This window comes from Mustela nivalis, assembly GCF_964662115.1.
Source record: "Mustela nivalis genome assembly, chromosome: Y".
NCBI classification, from domain to species: domain Eukaryota; kingdom Metazoa; phylum Chordata; class Mammalia; order Carnivora; family Mustelidae; genus Mustela; species Mustela nivalis.
The window spans coordinates 6907721-6931285 of NC_139041.1; positions in this window are offsets into that span (position 1 = coordinate 6907721).

The following is a 23565-nucleotide window of genomic DNA, read 5'->3' on the forward strand; positions in this document are numbered from 1 at the left end:
CTGCAAATATGAAACCACAGGACAACTCGTAACAATGAAAAAAGAATAACCGAAGAGGCACATCCACACATTTATGCTAGCAAATCCAGGAACTGAGAGGAAAAGATAAATTCGCAGACACATAGAAACTTCCAAGATTAGATCAGGAAACCTACAAAATCTCATCTCTCTAGTAGAGACGGAAGCATTTGAAGCAGTAATACAACCCCTGCCAACACACAGTAGGCCAAGTCAAGTCATTCTCCTGGGCCATTCTTCTAGGTATTTAGTGAAGGCATTGTGATGTCCACTCATCAAAACCAGAGATGGAAGAAGCGGGTAAACTCTAATTCACAAGGATAAAGACCCAATTCAAAGAGGGCATTTTAGGAAACCCACCCATGTCATTTTAATAAGGAACAATATTGAACAATATAATTCTTTCCTGTTTTGCCTGTGACTTCCTTTGGTTTTAAGAGAGCCACATTGTTTTCCTCTGAATTGATGTTGTTGTTGTAGCTGTTCTGTTGAGAAAGCCAGCCTATCATCCATCATCGGTTTTTGACAATGTATTCACGGATGCTTTAGTTGCATGGACGGACTGGTGCCCCTCCTAATATATGCCACAACTCTTGACCAGCCATTAAGCAGATCTCTTTTCGGGAACCCTCAGCTTGATTCTCAGAGTCGTGAGTCACTGCTGATGAGTATCCTTCTCTGACATCTTGCCATTCAGTATTGCCTTCCTTTACTAAGGGCCAAGGTATTCCTCCCGAGGCACATATTCTGGGAAGCCATATGGTATTTCCCTTTGCCTGCTGGCCTTTTCCATTTCCCAACAGCAGGGCATGGGACATTCATGTCATGGCAAGTCCAGGGGTTCATCACATCGGCGGCAGAGGAATACTGTGTTGCTGAAATGGACCCAAACTTCCTATTCCACCAGTCCGTGCAAGGGCATTTCGGCTCACTCCAAAGGACTGCTCGATTTGGCCTTGCAAGCCGTCGGTATAGGCCGTCCCTTTCATTCTGACTCAAGAGACTTGGTCAACATGTCTATACCCGTTACCACAACAAGTACAGTTAACATATAATGAAAACAGATTCGATCCAGGCCTCTTCATTGAGAGTTAGCTCTGATTCAGAATGTCACTCTCCTCGAAGACTTTGCAAAGGTGTTTAAGGGAAAGCTAGGTAGACAGAGGCCTCATCCCTTAGCCGCGTGTTTCCGAACACTCGGAGGCGAGGCCACGGACAGAACCATATTGCGATGCACTCACCTTTTACCTCGGAAAGGGACTTTCCTTACCTTAGTCATCACTGACCCATAAGCAATAGACACGGACAAGGTACGCTCTCCCCCACAAACCCCATGGAGAGCGACTCACACCCGCGAGGCCACACCTTGTCTGGAGATAACTAGAAATTGTAGTGGAAAAGGACACCTTGCCGTCTCCGGGGATATGTTGGCCTAAAGGAAGGTATACTGAATGTCATTTTCCTTACTCTATGTCTCCAGAAAGGGGAGGTTGGACATTAACCCACAAGACATTTTGAGTTCTTGATCAGGTTCAGAGGGCTCTTGTTCTGTCCTTCCCGGGGCTTCCTACTTAAAGCCATAGGAAACCAAGGTCATGGGAGAGGGACAGCTGCTTCAGTGAAGCCAGCCTCTGTGATGTCACAAAGCTTTGAGGTCATAGCAACCACTCCTCATCAACCCAGGCCTGATCACTACAATTGACTGGAGTAGTCATGGATGGTCCAAGAGGAACCCTAGCCATCTTAAACCGCTGGAGCCGCCTGGGCCTCTCACCAAGGCAGTTTGCAAAGCGAGTCGGTGTCACCTTCTCCATGGCCCAATTCGTAGTGTTTGGTCGTGAGTGTCAGCACCAGCCCTCTGGACCTCAGAGAAAGGCAAGAAACTCTCACTCCATCTTAGCCACGACAGGCCAAGAAACTAACAGACCGCAATCAAAGTGTCAGAGGAGGAAATCCGAGACCTGCACAAGTTTAAGGCACTCCCACCCAAAAACGGAGCATCTGAACAGGAAAAGGAGCACCCAAGGGAAGCTCAAAGTGAGTCCCCACAACCGTGCCAATCACATGTCAGGACTCCTCCACAGCAAGGACACGAGTACCTCGAGCGTCTCTAGAAACGGTGCCAACAAGGCCTCCAAATCTTCCAAAAGGACCATGCATGCAAGGCAGACTCTACTCCCTAGAACCATAGGTCCCGGACGGACTCATGTTCTTGGAGTCCACAGGAGCCAACGGAGAGCATGTTGGAAGAGACCCATAGCCCAAGTGAAGCCATCTGAAAGACCTCAGGACCCGTTTCACGAAGACAACATGTATGTCCAAAAGGAGGCATTGAAGAGGATTCGAATGTGCAAGAACCTTGAGCACTCCCTCAGGGTGGAGCAGCTACCCTCTGTGGAACTGCATGGAGGTGTGGCAGCACAAGCCAGCCTTCACCCTCTCATGACCATACCCCAAATGTTACATGCGATAAGAAAACTGTGCCTCTTGTGGAAGATGGGTATGTTCGAATGGATCACCGAGACGATGCACAATGTGTTAACAAGGGGTCAGTACAGCGCGACAGAGAGCACATGCTGTAGGTTGGTGATTAGATCCAGAAAGGCAAAGAACAGGAGAATGAAAAAGGGAGCTCCGAGCGAAGGTCGGGCCTTTTACGATGGTGGGAGGTTCTCTGTACCTGGCTGCCCTCCATAGGAACCTAGGTCCAAATTCTATAGAACATCCTTTGGCCCCAGTCAAATATTGTGCACTGTTTTTGTCTTTGTTATCTTATCGAACGGGCACATGCATGTATTGGACAGAGAGGCAGAGAGATCCCAATCAGGGGGTGGCGCTGGAGAGGGAGAAGCTTAATTGCCCGTTTGCATAGAACCTGAGAAAAGAGTCAATGCCAAGACCCTGGAATCATGAGTTGATCTGAAGGCCGCCTCTGAACTGATGGAGACTACCTGGGACCCAACCTTTGACTTCCGAATTCCTCCTGGTTCTAGATAGAACCGCTGTTCTGTCATTGTTCAGAAATGCAGGGGCTAAGGATTTTGGCTTGGGCTGGTGTTGCTTGAGCTATCTGGCCTCCTTCAAGAGCTGGTATAGCTTTTTGTCTTGAAGTCAGTGATTGGGCTATGGACAAACTATTCTCTGATGTCTACTTGCCTAAACTGAATACCTCCATGCCTAGATTTCCCAGGGGGAATGGCACTATGTATTTATGTGCTCCGCGCCTGTGGAAGGTTTGGGAGTCCTCTGTGCCTCTGATTCTTGACCAATTTCTCTGCTCCCAGGTGAGGCTCCTTTTCAGACCCGAGTTCTCCAATCTAGGATCAGCTCTCTTATCTTTCTCTCACTATTACTTCACCTACAAGAGGCACCTCTTTCATTTCCTTGGAGATTCCCTAAGCTCACTATCATGTTCCATCATTCTGCCTTCGCTCTTAGAATTTGCGTCCTTATTTTCTAGGCTTGTTCTTCGTGGTTCCTAAATGGATCCTCCACTTCTCCCATGTTCCCGGACTTTGCATCCAGTCTCCTGCCAATCTCCTCTTCAGGAGTTCTTTAGATGATTTTATCTTTATCAGTTTTATATCTGTGGTTCGAGAATCTCTGATATCTCCTATGTTTTCTGATGTACAGCGAGTATCCAGGCCGCTGCTTTGAATCCTGCATCGGGTGTGTTCTATGTAGTGGTTTCACTCTGATGGCCTTGCCGTGATCATTCCTCCTTACTTTACCTGGGCATCAATTGATTCTTCCATCTTTGCTTTGGATCTAGGTTTCTGTCACCTCCCTGTAATCGTTAAACTCATTCTGTTTTCTAAACTGAGGGTAATTTCTATAGGAGGAAAGGATTCGTGAGTGACCCATGGTTGGCCCTTAAGATTTGTTGAGTGCGTGCGTGTGTGTGTGTTTTTGAGTGTGTATGTGACATGCATGCCATCTGCTGTTGGTGTTGTGACTGACCCTGTCCTGAAGGCAAGTCATTTCTAGTAGCTCTCCTTTCAGGCCGATTGATGTTTTTAGGGTCTGGGCTTTATATGCTGAGGAATACCTTGGTAGGTATACCTGTGAAAAGAGAAACTCCGCCAACTCAACAGAAGGCAGGCCTGCAGAATGCTTTGTTCAGAAGAGAACATGGGGTCAAAGCTTTCTTCTCGTCACCTTGGGAGAGTCTGTTCTCCTTGGACTTAGCATTCGACTGAGGAAGGCAGTCATCCAAGTGTTCCACTGTTGGGATTTCATGTTGGCTGGCTAGGCAGCCTATGTCCTCACCTACCTGACTGGCCAGTAGCTCTGTCTTGATGCTGCTGTTGCCAGAGCCCAAAATTTATGATGTCCACATTGAGTCATCTCCACGAACACTGCCTTTCACGGAATCACTCCCAAACTCACCATCTTCGCACTGCGTCTCTTGGTATTGTGTCTCTCTGATCATTGTCTCCAGGCTGTATGCTCCTGTTCGCTTTTTGCTGTCATATGCAGGAAAAAGATGGTGTTCTTTCAAGTCAATGTTTGCCAAGCCTGATGACATGAAAACTTCAGCCCTCAACACTTGTGTTGTCAAGTAGTCGTGCCCTTCAGACCCTCGGTTTGTCACAGTCAACGGCACTGGGAAACAGGTTCCTTGTGGGTTTCTGGTGTGCCCTGCTCTTCTGTGCCTTGGTCCTCTTCATGGGCTCCAGCACTCTGATCCACAAACCAACCAAATCTCCCCTGAGCCATGTCTTCAACCTTCTCCCATCATCTCTGCAACTTCCGTTCTCTTTCACTCTGGAGTTTACCTTGTAGGTTTCAGGTCAATTTCCACCCCACTGCAGTTGTTGTGTTCATCTTCCTGTTGCCTTCATTGCTGAAGAAGCATGAGGTTATTTGTCACTACTACCATCTCACTGTCTTCCATGTCACCACAATTCGTACTGAGACATAAGCAAGAAGGAATTCTTCCACTTGTCTTTTATGGCAGGCTTGCAGAGAGCATTGGTTTTGTCACATCTATCATGCTGGGAATACAACAAACAGACGATTTCTCTAACTCATGAAAGTCAAGAAACATACGTAAGAAAGAGTGTTGGGACCCACAGTATCACTCTAATGAGGAATTCAAAAGGTGGTGTTTGTTGGAAGACAGTTTTGTGAGAACACGAGTTTCTTGAAGTGGACAAGAGATGACATTCCTTGCAGGAGATTTCCTGAAACCGATGGAATGTGAGTTTTCAAGGCATGTCAAATTGAATTGCTACCCACAAGAGACCGAATTCCATTCTCTCGTATTTTAATAATAAGTGTTATGTGAAAGACACACACACCACACAACATTAACACATGCAAACGCAAACACACATGAACACACACAAAGATAAGACATGCAAAAGATGGGGAGAAAGCGAGGAATCGTACCAATGAAGCAACCCCAAGAAAATACCATATAGGTGAAAGGCAAATAGAATCCAAGTGAGAAGCCAACCGAAATGAAAAAGTCAACTATAACCTATCAATAATACATTCAGTACTCAGGACTAAAGTGTCCCGTCAATAGAAACTGTTGGTAGGAGTGGTTGAAATTCCAAAACAAAACAAAACGTAACAAAACAAAATTAGAAAACATTCATAATAAAACAGCAAATATTAAACAAGCTAATCCTTCTGATGCCCAAAGGAGGTTTCCTTCGACTATAAAGATACTCATAGCTTGCAAGTGAAGAAATCGGGAAGACGTAGGTTATGCTATTTCCAAGGAGAAGAGATCCAAAGTGTTTGTGCCTAAGTCAGCGAGAGTGATTTTATGCCTTCTAGAGACAAAAGCTAAGTGGAAGGTGTTTTGTCTTGATGGAGCATCAAAACAGCAGAAACCTGGAAGAATGGCCAACATATACACCACGAACAACGGTGTATCTAAACGTTGAAGTTTAGGAACACACAGGAACGGGGAGGCCGACTTTATCCAATACTGTTGGCAACTATGATAATCACGTTAAGCACAGGACAGATCATCTGGATGGGAAGATTCTAAGTATAACAGATGTTCTCATGGGCTCTCAAGACCACCTGAACTTTGGGGATCCATGAGAAAGGTTGCGTATCGGAGGACAAAATTATATGTTCGTCCCAGCAGCAGACCTAACTTTGTATATCCTCAGGTCAAGAGCTCGAGGCCAAATCCAGTCATAATTCATGGAAGAGAAGTCAAAACCTATACAGTGCACTTATGCTCACGAAGGTATGAAACCAGGAACATATCACTTTCAAATTGGAAATAGAGCCAGACACTAAAAGTTGGAAAACACAACAAACTCACGAACTAGCAATGAATGCAAGAAAGAAAATCCAAAGGAAAAGCAGAAAGAGCCATGAACAAAGGAATTCTAAGAAACTTAGAGGATGATGCCAAAACATTTTATGGGGAAACCATAAAGGGATAAATGCATGCATTTCCAAAATTTAAAAACACCGAAAAAGATAGCCACCTAAAAAGATGACTGAAAGAACAAGATGAAGAAAAACCGAACTCCAAAGGTAACAGAAAAATTGAAATCATACATGTGAATATCAAAATTAAGGAAATACAAACAAACCAATAGGAAAAAAATCAGGAGATCTCACACTTGAGTTTTGATATCATGAACAACCCACAGAAGCCATTATGGGATAAAACAGGGAGACAAGCACACAGCTGCAAATATGAAACCACAGGACAACTCGTAACAATGAAAAAAGAATAACCAAAAAGGCACATGCACACATTTATGCTAGCAAATCCAGGATCTGAGAGGAAAGGATAAATTCACAGACACATAGACTTCCAAGATTAGATCAGGAAACCTACAAAATCTCAGCTCTCTAGTAGAGACGGAAGCATTTGAAGCAGTAATACAACCCCTGCCAACACACATTAGGCCAAGTCAAGTCATTTTCCTGGGCCATTCTTCTAGGTATTTAGTGAAGGCATTGTGATGTCCACTCATCAAAACCAGAGATGGAAGAAGCGGGTAAACTCTAATTCACAAGGATAAAGACCCAATTCAAAGAGGGCATTTTAGGAAACCCACCCATGTCATTTTAATAAGGAACAATAATGAACAATATAATTCTTTCCTGTTTTGCCTGTGACTTCCTTTGGTTTTAAGAGGGCCACATTGTTTTCCTCTGAATTGATGTTGTTGTTGTAGCTGTTCTGTTGAGAAAGCCAGCCTATCATCCATCATCGGTTTTTGACAAAGTATTCACGATGCTTTAGTTGCATGGACGGACTGGTGCCCCTCCTAATATATGCCACAACTCTTGACCAGCCATTAAGCAGATCTCATTTCGGTAACCCTCAGCTTGATTCTCAGAGTCGTGAGTCACTGCTGATGAGTATCCTTCTCTGACTTCTTGCCATTCAGTATTGCCTTCCTTTACTAAGGGCCAAGGTATTCCTCCCGAGGCACATATTCTGGGAAGCCATATGGTATTTCCCTTTGCCTGCTGGCCTTTTCCATTTCCCAACAGCAGGGCATGGGACATTCATGTCATGGCAAGTCCAGGGGTTCATCACATCGGCGGCAGAGGAATACTGTGTTGCTGAAATGGACCCAAACTTCCTGATCCACCAGTCCGTGCAAGGGCATTTTGGCTCACTCCAAAGGACTGCTCGATTTGGCCTTGCAAGCCGTCGGTATAGGCCGTCCCTTTCCTTCTGACTCAAGAGACTTGGTCAACATGTCTATACCCGTTACCACAACAAGTACAGTTAACATATAATGACAACGGATTCGATCCAGGCCTCTTCATTGAGAGTTAGCTCTGATTCAGAATGTCACTCTCCTCGAAGACTTTGCAAAGGTGTTTAAGGGAAAGCTAGATAGATAGAGGCCTCATCCCTTAGCTGCGTGTTTCAGAACACTAGGAGGCGAGGCCACGGACAGAACCATATTGCGATGCACTCACCTTTTACCTCGGAAAGGGACTTTCAATACCTTAGTCATCACAGACCCATAGGCAATAGACACGGACAAGGTACGCTCTCCCCCACAAACCCCATGGAGAGCGACTCATACCCGCGAGGCAACACCTTGTCTGGAGATAACTAGAAATTGTAGTGGAAAAGGACACCTTGCCATCTCCGGGGATATGTTGGCCTAAAGGAAGGTATACTGAATGTCATTTTCCTTCCTCTATGTCTCCAGAAAGGGGAGGTTGGACATTAACCCACAAGACATCCTGAGTTCTTTTTTTTTTTTTTTTTTTTTTTTTTTAGATTTTATTTATTTGTCAGAGAGAGCAAGCGAGAGCGAGCACAGGCAGACAGAGTGGAAGGCAGAGTCAGACGGAGAAGCAGGCTCCCTGCGGAGCAAGGAGACCGATGTGGGACTCGATCCCAGGACGCTGGGATCATGACCTGAGCCGAAGGCAGCTGCTAAACCAACTGAGCCACCCAGGCGTCCCGACATCCTGAGTTCTTGATCAGGTGCAGAGGGCTCTTGTTCTGTCCTTCCCGGGGCTTCCTACTTAAAGCCATAGGACACCAAAGGCATGGGAGAGGCACAGCTGCTTCAGTGAAGCCAGCATCTGTGATGTCACAACGCTTTGAGGTCATAGCAACCACTCCTCATCAACCCAGGCCTGATTACTACAATTGACTGGAGTAGTCATGGATGGTCCAAGAGGAACCCAAGCCATCTTAAACCGCTGGAGCCGCCTGGGCCTCTCACCAAGGCAGTTTGCAAAGCGAGTCGGTGTCACCTTTTCCATGGCCCAATTCGTAGTGTTTGGTCGTGAGTGTCAGCACCAGCCCTCTGGACCTCAGAGAAAGGCAAGAAACTCTCACTCCATCTTAGCCACGACAGGCCAAGAAACTAACAGACCGCAATCAAAGCGTCAGGGGAGGAAATCCGAGACCTGCACAAGTTTAAGGCACTCCCACCCAAAAACGGAGCATCTGAACAGGAAAAGGAGCACCCAAGGGAAGCTCAAAGTGAGTCCCCACAACCGTGCCAATCACATGTCTGGACTCCTCCACAGCCAGGACACGAGTACCTCGAGCGTCTCTAGAAACGGTGCCAACAAGGCCTCCAAATCTTCCAAAAGGACCATGCATGCAAGGCAGACTCTACACCCTAGAACCATAGGTCCCGGACGGACTCATGTTCTTGGAGTCCACAGGAGCCAACGGAGAGCATGTTGGAAGAGACCCATAGCCCAAGTGAAGCCATCTGAAAGACCTCAGGACCCGTTTCACGAAGACAACATGTATGTCCAAAAGGAGGCATTGAAGAGGATTCGAATGTGCAAGAACCTTGAGCACTCCCTCAGGGTGGAGCAGCTACCCTCTGTGGAACTGCATGGAGGTGTGGCAGCACAAGCCAGCCTTCACCCTCTCATGACCATACCCCAAATGGTTACATGCGATAAGAAAACTGTGCCTCTTGTGGAAGATGGGTATGTTCGAATGGATCACCGAGACGATGCACAATGTGTTAACAAGGGGTCAGTACAGCGCGACAGAGAGCACATGCTGCAGGTTGGTGATTAGATCCAGAAAGGCAAAGAACAGGAGAATGAAAAAGGGAGCTCCGAGCGAAGGTCGGGCCTTTTACGATGGTGGGAGGTTCTCTGTACCTGGCTGCCCTCCATAGGAACCTAGGACCAAATTCTATAAAACATCCTTTGGCCCCAGTCAAATATTGTGCACTGTTTTTGTCTTTGTTATCTTATCGAACGGGCACATGCATGTATTGGACAGAGAGGCAGAGAGATCCCAATCAGGGGGTGGCGCTGGAGAGGGAGAAGCTTAATTGCCCGTTTGCATAGAACCTGAGAAAAGAGTCAATGCCAAGACCCTGGAATCATGAGTTGATCTGAAGGCCGCCTCTGAACTGATGGAGACTACCCGGGACCCAACCTTTGACTTCTGAATTCCTCCTGGTTCTAGATAGAGCCGCTCTTCTGTCATTGTTCAGAAATGCAGGGGCTAAGGATTTTGGCTTGGGCTGGTGTTGCTTGAGCTATCTGGCCTCCTTCAAGAGCTGGTATAGCTTTTTGTCTTGAAGTCAGTGATTGGGCTATGGACAAACTATTCTCTGATGTCTACTTGCCTAAACTGAATACCTCCATGCCTAGATTTCCCAGGGGGAATGGCACTATGTATTTATGTGCTCCGCGCCTGTGGAAGGTTTGGGAGTCCTCTGTGCCTCTGATTCTTGACCAATTTCTCTGCTCCCAGGTGAGGCTCCTTTTCAGACCCGAGTTCTCCAATCTAGGATCAGCTCTCTTATCTTTCTCTCACTATTACTTCACCTACAAGAGGCACCTCTTTCATTTCCTTGGAGATTCCCTAAGCTCACTATCATGTTCCATCATTCTGCCTTCACTCTTAGAATTTGCGTCCTTATTTTCTAGGCTTGTTCTTCTTGGTTCCTAAATGGATCCTCCACTTCTCCCATGTTCCCGGACTTTGCATCCAGTCTCCTGCCAATCTCCTCTTCAGGAGTTCTTTAGATGATTTTATCTTTATCAGTTTTATATCTGTGGTTCGAGAATCTCTGCTATCTCCTATGTTTTCTGATGTACAGCGAGTATCCAGGCCGCTGCTTTGAATCCTGCATCGGGTGTGTTCTATGTAGTGGTTTCACTCTGATGGCCTTGCCGTGATCATTCCTCCTTACTTTACCTGGGCATCAATTGATTCTTCCATCTTTGCTTTGGATCTAGGTTTCTGTCACCTCCCTGTAATCGTTAAACTCATTCTGTTTTCTAAACTGAGGGTAATTTCTATAGGAGGAAAGGATTCGTGAGTGACCCAGGGTTGGCCCTTAAGATTTGTTGAGTGTGTGCGTGTGTGTGTGTTTTTGAGTGTGTATGTGACATGCATGCCATCTGCTGTTGGTGTTGTGACTGACCCTGTCCTGGAGGCTAGTCATTGGTAGTAGCTCTCCTTTCGGGCCGATTGAAGTTTTTAGGGTCTGGGCTTTATATGCTGAGGAATACCTTGGTAGGTATACCTGTGAAAGGAGAAACTCCGCCAACTCAACAGAAGGCAGGCCTGCAGAATGCTTTGTTCAGAAGAGAACATGGGTTCAAAGCTTTCTTCTCGTCACCTATGGGAGAGTCTGTTCTCCTTGGACTTAGCATTCGACGGAGGAAGGCAGTCATCCAAGTGTTCCACTGTTGGGATTTCATGTTGGCTGGCTAGGCAGCCTATGTGCTCACCTACCTGACTGGCCAGTAGCTCTGTCTTGATGCTGCTGTTGCCAGAGCCCATAATTTATGATGTCCACTTTGAGTCATCTCCACGAACACTGCCTTTCAAGGAATCACTCCCAGACTCACCATCTTCGCACTGCGTCTCTTGGTATTGTGTCTCTCTGATCATTGTCTCCAGGCTGTATGCTCCTGTTCGCTTTTTGCTGTCATATGCAGGAAAAAGATGGTGTTCTTTCAAGTCAATGTTTGCCAAGCCTGATGACATGAAAACTTCAGCCCTCAACACTTGTGTTGTCAAGTAGTCGTGCCCTTCAGACCCTCGGTTTGTCACAGTCAACGGCACTGGGAAACAGGTTCCTTGTGGGTTTCCGGTGTGCCCTGCTCTTCTGTGCCTTGGTCCTCTTCATGGGCTCCAGCACTCTGATCCACCAACCAACCAAATCTCCCCTGAGCCATGTCTCCAACCTTCTCCCATTATCTCTGCAACTTCCATTCTCTTTCACTCTGGAGTTTACCTTGTAGCTTTCAGGTCAATTTCCACCCCACTGCAGTTTTTGTGTTCATCTTCCTGTTGCCTTCATTGCTGAAGAAGCATGAGGGTATTAGTCACTACTACCATCTCACTGTCTTCCACGTCACCACAATTCGTACTGAGACATAAGCAAGAAGGAATTCTTCCACTTGTCTTTTATGGCAGTCTTGCAGAGAGCATTGGCTTTGTCACATCTATCATGCTGGGAAGACAACAAACAGACGATTTCTCTAACTCATGAAAGTCAAGAAACATACGTAAGAAAGAGTGTTGGGACCCACAGTATCACTCTAATGAGGAATTCAAAAGGTGGTGTTTGTTGGAAGGCAGTTTTGTGAGAACACGAGTTTCTTGAAGTGGACAAGAGATGACATTCCTTGCAGGAGATTTCCTGAAACCGATGGAATGTGAGTTTTCAAGGCATGTCAAATTGAATTGCTACTCACAAGAGACCGAATTCCATTCTCTCGTATTTTAATAATAAGTGTTATGTGAAAGACACACACACCACACAACATTAACACATGCAAACGCACACACACATGAACACACACAAAGATAAGACATGCAAAAGATGGGGAGAAAGCGAGGAATCGTACCAATGAAGCAACCCCAAGAAAATACCATATAGGTGAAAGGCAAATAGAATCCAAGTGAGAAGCCAACCGAAATGAAAAAGTCAACTATAACCTATCAATAATACATTCAGTACTCAGGACTAAAGTGTCCCGTCAGTACAAACTGTTGGTAGGAGTGGTTGAAATTCCAAAACAAAACAAAACGTAACAAAACAAAATTAGAAAACATTCATAAAAAAACAGCAAATATTAAACAAGCTAATCCTTCTGATGCCCAAAGGAGGTTTCCTTCGACTATAAAGATACTCATAGCTTGCAAGTGAAGAAATCGGGAAGACGTAGGTTATGCTATTTCCAAGGAGAAGAGAGCCAAAGTGTTTGTGCCTAAGTCAGCGAGAGTGATTTTATGCCTTCTAGAGACAAAAGCTAGGCGGAAGTTGTTTTGTCTTGATGGAGGACCAAAACAGCAGAAACCTGGAAGAATGGCCAACATATACACCACGAACAATGGTGTATCTAAACGTTGAAGCCTAGGAACACACAGGAACGGAGATGACGACTTTTATCCAATACTGTTGGCAACTAAGATATCCACGTTAAGCACAGGACAGATCATCTGGATGGGAAGGTCCTAAGTATAACAGATGTTCTCATGGGCTCTCAAGACCACCTGAACTTTGGGGATCCATGAGAAAGGTTGCGTATCGGAGGACAATATTATATGTTCATTCCAGCAGCAGACCTAACTTTGTATATCCTCAGGTCAAGAGCTAGAGGCCAAATCCAGTCATAATTCATGGAAGAGAAGTCAAAACCTATACAGTGCACTTATGATCACGAAGATATGAAACCAGGAACATATCACTTTCATTGGAAATAGAGCCAGACACTAAAAGTTGGAAAACACAACACACTCACGAACTAGCAATGAATGCAAGAAAGAAAATCCAAAGGAAAAGCAGAAAGAGTTATGAACAAAGGAATTCTAAGAAACTTAGAGGATGATGCCAAAACATTTTATGGGGAAACCATAAAGGGATAAATGCATGCATTTCCAAAATTTAAAAACACCGAAAAAGAAAGCCACCTAAAAGGATGACTGAAAGTACAAGATGAAGAAAACCGAACTCCAAAGGTAACAGAAAAATTGAAATCATACATGTGAATATCAAAATTAAGGAAATACAAACAAACCAATAGGAAAAAAATCAGGAGATCTCACACTTGAGTTTTGATATCATGAACAACCCACAGAAGCCATTACTGGGATAAAACAGGGAGACAAGCACACAGCTGCAAATATGAAACCACAGGACAACTCGTAACAATGAAAAAAGAATAACCGAAGAGGCACATCCACACATTTATGCTAGCAAATCCAGGAACTGAGAGGAAAGGATAAATTCGCAGACACATAGAAACTTCCAAGATTAGATCAGGAAACCTACAAAATCTCAGCTCTCTAGTAGAGACGGAAGCATTTGAAGCAGTACTACAACCCCTGCCAACACACAGTAGGCCAAGTCAAGTCATTCTCCTGGGCCATTCTTCTAGGTATTTAGTGAAGGCATTGTGATGTCCACTCATCAAAACCAGAGATGGAAGAAGCGGGTAAACTCGAATTCACAAGGATAAAGACCCAATTCAAAGAGGGCATTTTAGGAAACCCGCCCATGTCATTTTAATAAGGAACAATAATGAACGATATAATTCTTTCCTGTTCTCCCTGTAACTTCCTTTGTTTTTAAGAGGGCCACATTGTTTTCCTCTGAATTGATGTTGTTGTTGTAGCTGTTCTGTTGAGAAAGCCAGCCTATCATCCATCATCGGTTTTTGACAAAGTATTCACGGATGCTTTAGTTGCATGGACGTACTGGTTCCCCTCCTAATATATGCCACAACTCTTGACCAGCCATTAAGCAGATCTCTTTTCGGGAACCCTCAGCTTGATTCTCAGAGTCGTGAGTCACTGCTGATGAGTATCCTTCTCTGACTTCTTGCCATTCAGTATTGCCTTCCTTTACTAAGGGCCAAGGTATTCCTCCCGAGGCACATATTCTGGGAAGCCATATGGTATTTCCCTTTGCCTGCTGGCCTTTTCCATTTCCCAACAGCAGGGCATGGGACATTCATGTCATGGCAAGTCCAGGGGTTCATCACATCGGCGGCAGAGGAATACTGTGTTGCTGAAATGGACCCAAACTTCCTGATCCACCAGTCCGTGCAAGGGCATTTCGGCTCACTCCAAAGGACTGCTCGATTTGGCCTTGCAAGCCGTCGGTATAGGCCGTCCCTTTCCTTCTGACTCAAGAGACTTGGTCAACATGTCTATACCCGTTACCACAACAAGTACAGTTAACATATAATGACAACGGATTCGATCCAGGCCTCTTCATTGAGAGTTAGCTCTGATTCAGAATGTCACTCTCCTCGAAGACTTTGCAAAGGTGTTTAAGGGAAAGCTAGGTAGACAGAGGCCTCATCCCTTAGCCGCGTGTTTCAGAACACTCGGAGGCGAGGCCACGGACAGAACCATATTGCGATGCACTCACCTTTTACCTCGGAAAGGGACTTTCCTTACCTTAGTCATCACTGACCCATAGGCAATAGACACGGACAAGGTACGCTCTCCCCCACAAACCCCATGGAGAGCTGCTCATACCCGCGAGGCCACACCTTGTCTGGAGATAACTAGAAATTGTAGTGGAAAAGGACACCTTGCCGTCTCCGGGGATATGTTGGCCTAAAGGAAGGTATACTGAATGTCATTTTCCTTCCTCTATGTCTCCAGAAAGGGGAGGTTGGACATTAACCCACAAGACATCCTGAGTTCTTGATCAGGTTCAGAGGGCTCTTGTTGTGTCCTTCCCGGGGATTCCTACTTAAAGCCATAGGACACCAAAGTCATGGGAGAGGGACAGTTGCTTCAGTGAAGCCAGCCTCTGTGATGTCACAAAGCTTTGAGGTCATAGCAACCACTCCTCATCAACCCAGGCCTGATCACTACACTTGACTGGAGTAGTCATGGATGGTCCAAGAGGAACCCAAGCCATCTTAAACCGCTGGAGCCGCCTGGGCCTCTCACCAAGGCAGTTTGCAAAGCGAGTCGGTGTCACCTTCTCCATGGCCCAATTCGTAGTGTTTGGTCGTGAGTGTCAGCACCAGCCCTCTGGACCTCAGAGAAAGGCAAGAAACTCTCACTCCATCTTAGCCACGACAGGCCAAGAAACTAACAGACCGCAATCAAAGCATCAGGGGAGGAAATCCGAGTCCTGCACAAGTTTAAGGCCCTCCCACCCAAAAACGGAGCATCTGAACAGGAAAAGGAGCACCCAAGGGAAGCTCAAAGTGAGTCCCCACAACCGTGCCAATCACATGTCTGGACTCCTCCACAGCCAGGACACGAGTACCTCGAGCGTCTCTAGAAACGGTGCCAACAAGGCCTCCAAATCTTCCAAAAGGACCATGCATGCAAGGCAGACTCTACACCCTAGAACCATAGGTCCCGGACGGACTCATGTTCTTGGAGTCCACAGGAGCCAACGGAGAGCATGTTGGAAGAGACCCATAGCCCAAGTGAAGCCATCTGAAAGACTTCAGGACCCGTTTCAAGAAGACAACATGTATGTCCAAAAGGACGCATTGAAGAGGATTCGAATGTGGAAGAACCTTGAGCACTCCCTCAGGGTGGAGCAGCTACCCTCTGTGGAACTGCATGGAGGTGTGGCAGCACAAGCCAGCCTTCACCCTCTCATGACCATACCCCAAATGGTTACATGCGATAAGAAATCTGTGCCTCTTGTGGAAGATGGGTATGTTCGAATGGATCACCGAGACGATGCACAATGTGTTAACAAGGGGTCAGTACAGCGCGACAGAGAGCACATGCTGCAGGTTGGTGATTAGATCCAGGAAGGCAAAGAACAGGAGAATGAAAAAGGGAGCTCCGAGCGAAGGTCGGGCCTTTTACGATGGTGGGAGGTTCTCTGTACCTGGCTGCCCTCCATAGGAACCTATGTCCAAATTCCATAAAACATCCTTTGGCCCCAGTCAAATATTGTGCACTGTTTTTGTCTTTGTTATCTTATCGAACGGGCACATGCATGTATTGGACAGAGAGGCAGAGAGATCCCAATCAGGGGGTGGCGCTGGAGAGGGAGAAGCTTACTTGCCCGTGAGCATAGAACCTGAGAAAAGAGTCAATGCCAAGACCCTGGAATCATGAGTTGATCTGAAGGCCGCCTCTGAACTGATGGAGACTACCCGGGACCCAATCTTTGACTTCTGAATTCCTCCTGGTTCTAGATAGAACCGCTGTTCTGTCATTGTTCAGAAATGCAGGGGCTAAGGATTTTGGCTTGGGCTGGTGTTGCTTGAGCTATCCGGCCTCCTTCAAGAGCTGGTATAGCTTTTTGTCTTGAAGTCAGTGATTGGGCTATGGACAAACTATTCTCTGATGTCTACTTGCCTAAACTGAATACCTCCATGCCTAGATTTCCCAGGGGGAATGGCACTATGTATTTATGTGCTCCGCTTCTGTGGAAGGTTTGGGAGTCCTCTGTGCCTCTGATTCTTGACCAATTTCTCTGCTCCCAGGTGAGGCTCCTTTTCAGACCCGAGTTCTCCAGTCTAGGATCAGCTCTCTTATCTTTCTCTCACTCTTACTTCACCTACAAGAGGCACCTCTTTCATTTCCTCGGAGATTCCCTAAGCTCACTATCATGTTCCATCATTCTGCCTTCGCTCTTAGAATTTGCGTCCTTATTTTCTAGGCTTGTTCTTCGTGGTTCCTAAATGGATCCTCCACTTCTCCCATGTTCCCGGACTTGGCATCCAGTCTCCTGCCAATCTCCTCTTCAGGAGTTCTTTAGGTGATTTTATCTTTATCAGTTTTATATCTGTGGTTCGAGAATCTATGATATCTCCTATGTTTTCTGATGTACAGCGAGTATCCAGGCCGCTGCTTTCAATCCTGCATCGGGCGTGTTCTATGTAGTGGTTTCACTCTAATGGCCTAGCCGTGATCATTCCTCCTTACTTTACCTGGGCAAAAATTGATTCTTCCATCTTTGCGTTGGATCTAGGTTTCTGTCACCTCCCTGTAATCGTTAAACTCATTCTGTTTTCTAACCTGAGGGTAATTTCTATAGGAGGAAAGGATTCGTGAGTGACCCAGGGTTGGCCCTTAAGATTTGTTGAGTGCGTGCGTGTGTGTGTGTGTTTTTGAGTGTGTATGTGACATGCATGCCATCTGCTGTTGGTGTTGTGACTGACCCTGTCCTGGAGGCAAGTCATTGGTAGTAGCTCTCCTTTCGGGCCGCTTGATGTTTTTAGGGTCTGGGCTTTATATGCTGAGGAATACCTTGGTAGGTATACCTGTGAAAGCAGAAACTCCGCCAACTCAACAGAAGGCAGGCCTGCAGAATGCTTTGTTCAGAAGAGAACATGGGGTCAAAGCTTTCTTCTCGTCACCTATGGGAGAGTCTGTTCTCCTTGGACTTAGCATTCGACTGAGGAAGGCAGTCATCCAAGTGTTCCACTGTTGGGATTTCATGTTGGCTGGCTAGGCAGCCTATGTCCTCACCTACCTGACTGGCCAGTAGCTCTGTCTTGATGCTGCTGTTGCCAGAGCCCAAAATTTATGATGTCCACTTTGAGTCATCTCCACGAACACTGCCTTTCAAGGAATCACTCCCAGACTCACCATCTTCGCACTGCGTCTCTTGGTATTGTGTCTCTCTGATCATTGTCTCCAGGCTGTATGCTCCTGTTCGCTTTTTGCTGTCATATGCAGGAAAAAGATGGTGTTCTTTCAAGTCAATGTTTGCCAAGCCTGATGACATGAAAACTTCAGCCCTCAACACTTGTGTTGTCATGTAGTCGTGCCCTTCAGACCCTCGGTTTGTCACAGTCAACGGCACTGGGAAACAGGTTCCTTGTGGGTTTCCGGTGTGCCCTGCTCTTCTGTGCCTTGGTCCTCTTCATGGGCTCCAGCACTCTGATCCACCAACCAACCAAATCTCCCCTGAGCCATATCTCCAACCTTCTCCCATCATCTCTGCAACTTCCGTTCTCTTTCACTCTGGAGTTTACCTTGTAGGTTTCAGGTCAATTTCCACCCCACTGCAGTTGTTGTGTTCATCTTCCTGTTGCCTTCATGGCTGAAGAAGCATGAGGTTATTAGTCACTACTACCGTCTCACTGTCTTCCACGTCACCACAATTCGTACTGAGACATAAGCAAGAAGGAATTCTTCCACTTGTCTTTTATGGCAGTCTTGCAGAGAGAATTGGCTTTGTCACATCTATCATGCTGGGAAGACAACAAACAGACGATTTCTCTAACTCATGAAAGTCAAGAAACATACGTAAGAAAGAGTGTTGGGACCCACAGTATCACTCTAGTGAGGAATTCAAAAGGTGGTTTGTTGGAAGGCAGTTTTGTGAGAACACGAGTTTCTTGAAGTGGACAAGAGATGACATTCCTTGCAGGAGATTTCCTGAAACCGATGGAATGTGAGTTTTCAAGGCATGTCAAATTGAATTGCTACCCACAAGAGACCGAATTCCATTCTCTCGTATTTTAATAATAAGTGTTATGTGAAAGACACACACACCACACAACATTAACACATGCAAACGCACACACACATGAACACACACAAAGATAAGACATGCAAAAGATGGGGAGAAAGCGAGGAATCGTACCAATGAAGCAACCCCAAGAAAATACCATATAGGTGAAAGGCAAATAGAATCCAAGTGAGAAGCCAACCGAAATGAAAAAGTCAACTATAACCTATCAATAATACATTCAGTACTCAGGACTAAAGTGTCCCGTCAGTACAAACTGTTGGTAGGAGTGGTTGAAATTCCAAAACAAAACAAAACGTAACAAAACAAAATTAGAAAACATTCATAAAAAAACAGCAAATATTAAACAAGCTAATCCTTCTGATGCCCAAAGGAGGTTTCCTTCGACTATAAAGATACTCATAGCTTGCAAGTGAAGAAATCGGGAAGACGTAGGTTATGCTATTTCCAAGGAGAAGAGAGCCAAAGTGTTTGTGCCTAAGTCAGCGAGAGTGATTTTATGCCTTCTAGAGACAAAAGCTAAGCGGAAGGTGTTTTGTCTTGATGGAGCATCAAAACAGCAGAAACCTGGAAGAATGGCCAACATATACACCACGAACAACGGTGTATCTAAACGTTGAAGCCTAGGAACACACAGGAACGGAGATGACGACTTTTATCCAATAATGTTGGCAACTATGATATCCACGTTAAGCACAGGACAGATCATCTGGATGGGAAGGTCCTACGTATAACAGATGTTCTCATGGGCTCCCAAGACCACCTGAACTTTGGGGATCCATGAGAAAGGTTGCGTATCGGAGGACAATATTATATGTTCGTCCCAGCAGCAGACCTAACTTTGTATATCCTCAGGTCAAGACCTCGAGGCCAAATCCAGTCATAATTCATGGAAGAGAAGTCAAAACCTATACAGTGCACTTATGATCACGAAGGTATGAAACCAGGAACATATCACTTTCAAATTGGAAATAGAGCCAGACACTAAAAGTTGGAAAACACAACACACTCACGAACTAGCAATGAATGCAAGAAAGAAAATCCAAAGGAAAAGCAGAAAGTGCCATGAACAAAGGAATTCTAAGAAACTTAGAGGATGATGCCAAAACATTTTATGGGGAAACCATAAAGGGATAAATGCATGCATTTCCAAAATTTAAAAACACCGAATAAGAAAGCCACCTAAAAGGATGACTGAAAGTACAAGATGAAGAAAAACCGAACTCCAAAGGTAACAGAAAAATTGAAATCATACATGTGATTATCAAAATTAAGGAAATACAAACAAACCAATAGGAAAAAAATCAGGAGATCTCACACTTGAGTTTTGATATCATGAACAACCCACAGAAGCCATTACTGGGATAAAACAGGGAGACAAGCACACAGCTGCAAATATGAAACCACAGGACAACTCGTAACAATGAAAAAAGAATAACCGAAGAGGCACATCCACACATTTATGCTAGCAAATCCAGGACCTGAGAGGAAAGGATAAATTCGCAGACACATAGAAACTTCCAAGATTAGATCAGGAAACCTACAAAATCTCAGCTCTCTAGTAGAGACGGAAGCATTTGAAGCAGTACTACAACCCCTGCCAACACACAGTAGGCCAAGTCAAGTCATTCTCCTGGGCCATTCTTCTAGGTATTTAGTGAAGGCATTGTGATGTCCACTCATCAAAACCAGAGATGGAAGAAGCGGGTAAACTCGAATTCACAAGGATAAAGACCCAATTCAAAGAGGGCATTTTAGGAAACCCACCAATGTCATTTTAATAAGGAACAATAATGAACGATATAATTCTTTCCTGTTCTCCCTGTAACTTCCTTTGGTTTTAAGAGGGCCACATTGTTTTCCTCTGAATTGATGTTGTTGTTGTAGCTGTTCTGTTGAGAAAGCCAGCCTATCATCCATCATCGGTTTTTGACAAAGTATTCACGGATGCTTTAGTTGCATGGACGTACTGGTGCCCCTCCTAATATATGCCACAACTCTTGACCAGCCATTAAGCAGATCTCTTTTCGGGAACCCTCAGCTTGATTCTCAGAGTCGTGAGTCACTGCTGATGAGTATCCTTCTCTGACTTCTTGCCATTCAGTATTGCCTTCCTTTACTAAGGGCCAAGGTATTCCTCCCGAGGCACATATTCTGGGAAGCCATATGGTATTTCCCTTTGCCTGCTGGCCTTTTCCATTTCCCAACAGCAGGGCATGGGACATTCATGTCATGGCAAGTCCAGGGGTTCATCACATCGGCGGCAGAGGAATACTGTGTTGCTGAAATGGACCCAAACTTCCTGATCCACCAGTCCGTGCAAGGGCATTTCGGCTCACTCCAAAGGACTGCTCGATTTGGCCTTGCAAGCCGTCGGTATAGGCCGTCCCTTTCCTTCTGACTCAAGAGACTTGGTCAACATGTCTATACCCGTTACCACAACAAGTACAGTTAACATATAATGACAACGGATTCGATCCAGGCCTCTTCATTGAGAGTTAGCTCTGATTCAGAATGTCACTCTCCTCGAAGACTTTGCAAAGGTGTTTAAGGGAAAGCTAGGTAGACAGAGGCCTCATCCCTTAGCCGCGTGTTTCAGAACACTCGGAGGCGAGGCCACGGACAGAACCATATTGCGATGCACTCACCTTTTACCTCGGAAAGGGACTTTCCTTACCTTAGTCATCACTGACCCATAGGCAATAGACACGGACAAGGTACGCTCTCCCCCACAAACCCCATGGAGAGCTGCTCATACCCGCGAGGCCACACCTTGTCTGGAGATAACTAGAAATTGTAGTGGAAAAGGACACCTTGCCGTCTCCGGGGATATGTTGGCCTAAAGGAAGGTATACTGAATGTCATTTTCCTTCCTCTATGTCTCCAGAAAGGGGAGGTTGGACATTAACCCACAAGACATCCTGAGTTCTTGATCAGGTTAAGAGGGCTCTTGTTCTGTCCTTCCCGGGGCTTCCTACTTAAAGCCATAGGACACCAAGGTCATGGGAGAGGGACAGCTGCTTCAGTGAAGCCAGCCTCTGTGATGTCACAAAGCTTTGAGGTCATAGCAACCACTCCTCATCAACCCAGGCCTGATCACTACACTTGACTGGAGTAGTCATGGATGGTCCAAGAGGAACCCAAGCCATCTTAAACCGCTGGAGCCGCCTGGGCCTCTCACCAAGGCAGTTTGCAAAGCGAGTCGGTGTCACCTTCTCCATGGCCCATTCGTAGTGTTTGGTCGTGAGTGTCAGCACCAGCCCTCTGGACCTCAGAGAAAGGCAAGAAACTCTCACTCCATCTTAGCCACGACAGGCCAAGAAACTAACAGACCGCTATCAAAGCGTCAGGGGAGGAAATCCGAGTCCTGCACAAGTTTAAGGCCCTCCCACCCAAAAACGGAGCATCTGAACAGGAAAAGGAGCACCCAAGGGAAGCTCAAAGTGAGTCCCCACAACCGTGCCAATCACATGTCTGGACTCCTCCACAGCCAGGACACGAGTACCTCGAGCGTCTCTAGAAACGGTGCCAACAAGGCCTCCAAATCTTCCAAAAGGACCATGCATGCAAGGCAGACTCTACACCCTAGAACCATAGGTCCCGGACGGACTCATGTTCTTGGAGTCCACAGGAGCCAACGGAGAGCATGTTGGAAGAGACCCATAGCCCAAGTGAAGCCATCTGAAAGACTTCAGGACGCGTTTCAAGAAGACAACATGTATGTCCAAAAGGACGCATTGAAGAGGATTCGAATGTGGAAGAACCTTGAGCACTCCCTCAGGGTGGAGCAGCTACCCTCTGTGGAACTGCATGGAGGTGTGGCAGCACAAGCCAGCCTTCACCCTCTCATTACCATACCCCAAATGGTTACATGCGATAAGAAAACTGTGCCTCTTGTGGAAGATGGGTATGTTCGAATGGATCACCGAGACGATGCACAATGTGTTAACAAGGGGTCAGTACAGCGCGACAGAGAGCACATGCTGCAGGTTGGTGATTAGATCCAGGAAGGCAAAGAACAGGAGAATGAAAAAGGGAGCTCCGAGCGAAGGTCGGGCCTTTTACGATGGTGGGAGGTTCTCTGTACCTGGCTGCCCTCCATAGGAACCTAGGTCCAAATTCCATAAAACATCCTTTGGCCCCAGTCAAATATTGTGCACTGTTTTTGTCTTTGTTATCTTATCGAACGGGCACATGCATGTATTGGACAGAGAGGCAGAGAGATCCCAATCAGGGGGTGGCGCTGGAGAGGGAGAAGCTTACTTGCCCGTGAGCATAGAACCTGAGAAAAGAGTCAATGCCAAGACCCTGGAATCATGAGTTGATCTGAAGGCCGCCTCTGAACTGATGGAGACTACCCGGGACCCAATCTTTGACTTCTGAATTCCTCCTGGTTCTAGATAGAACCGCTGTTCTGTCATTGTTCAGAAATGCAGGGGCTAAGGATTTTGGCTTGGGCTGGTGTTGCTTGAGCTATCCGGCCTCCTTCAAGAGCTGGTATAGCTTTTTGTCTTGAAGTCAGTGATTGGGCTATGGACAAACTATTCTCTGATGTCTACTTGCCTAAACTGAATACCTCCATGCCTAGATTTCCCAGGGGGAATGGCACTATGTATTTATGTGCTCCGCTTCTGTGGAAGGTTTGGGAGTCCTCTGTGCCTCTGAT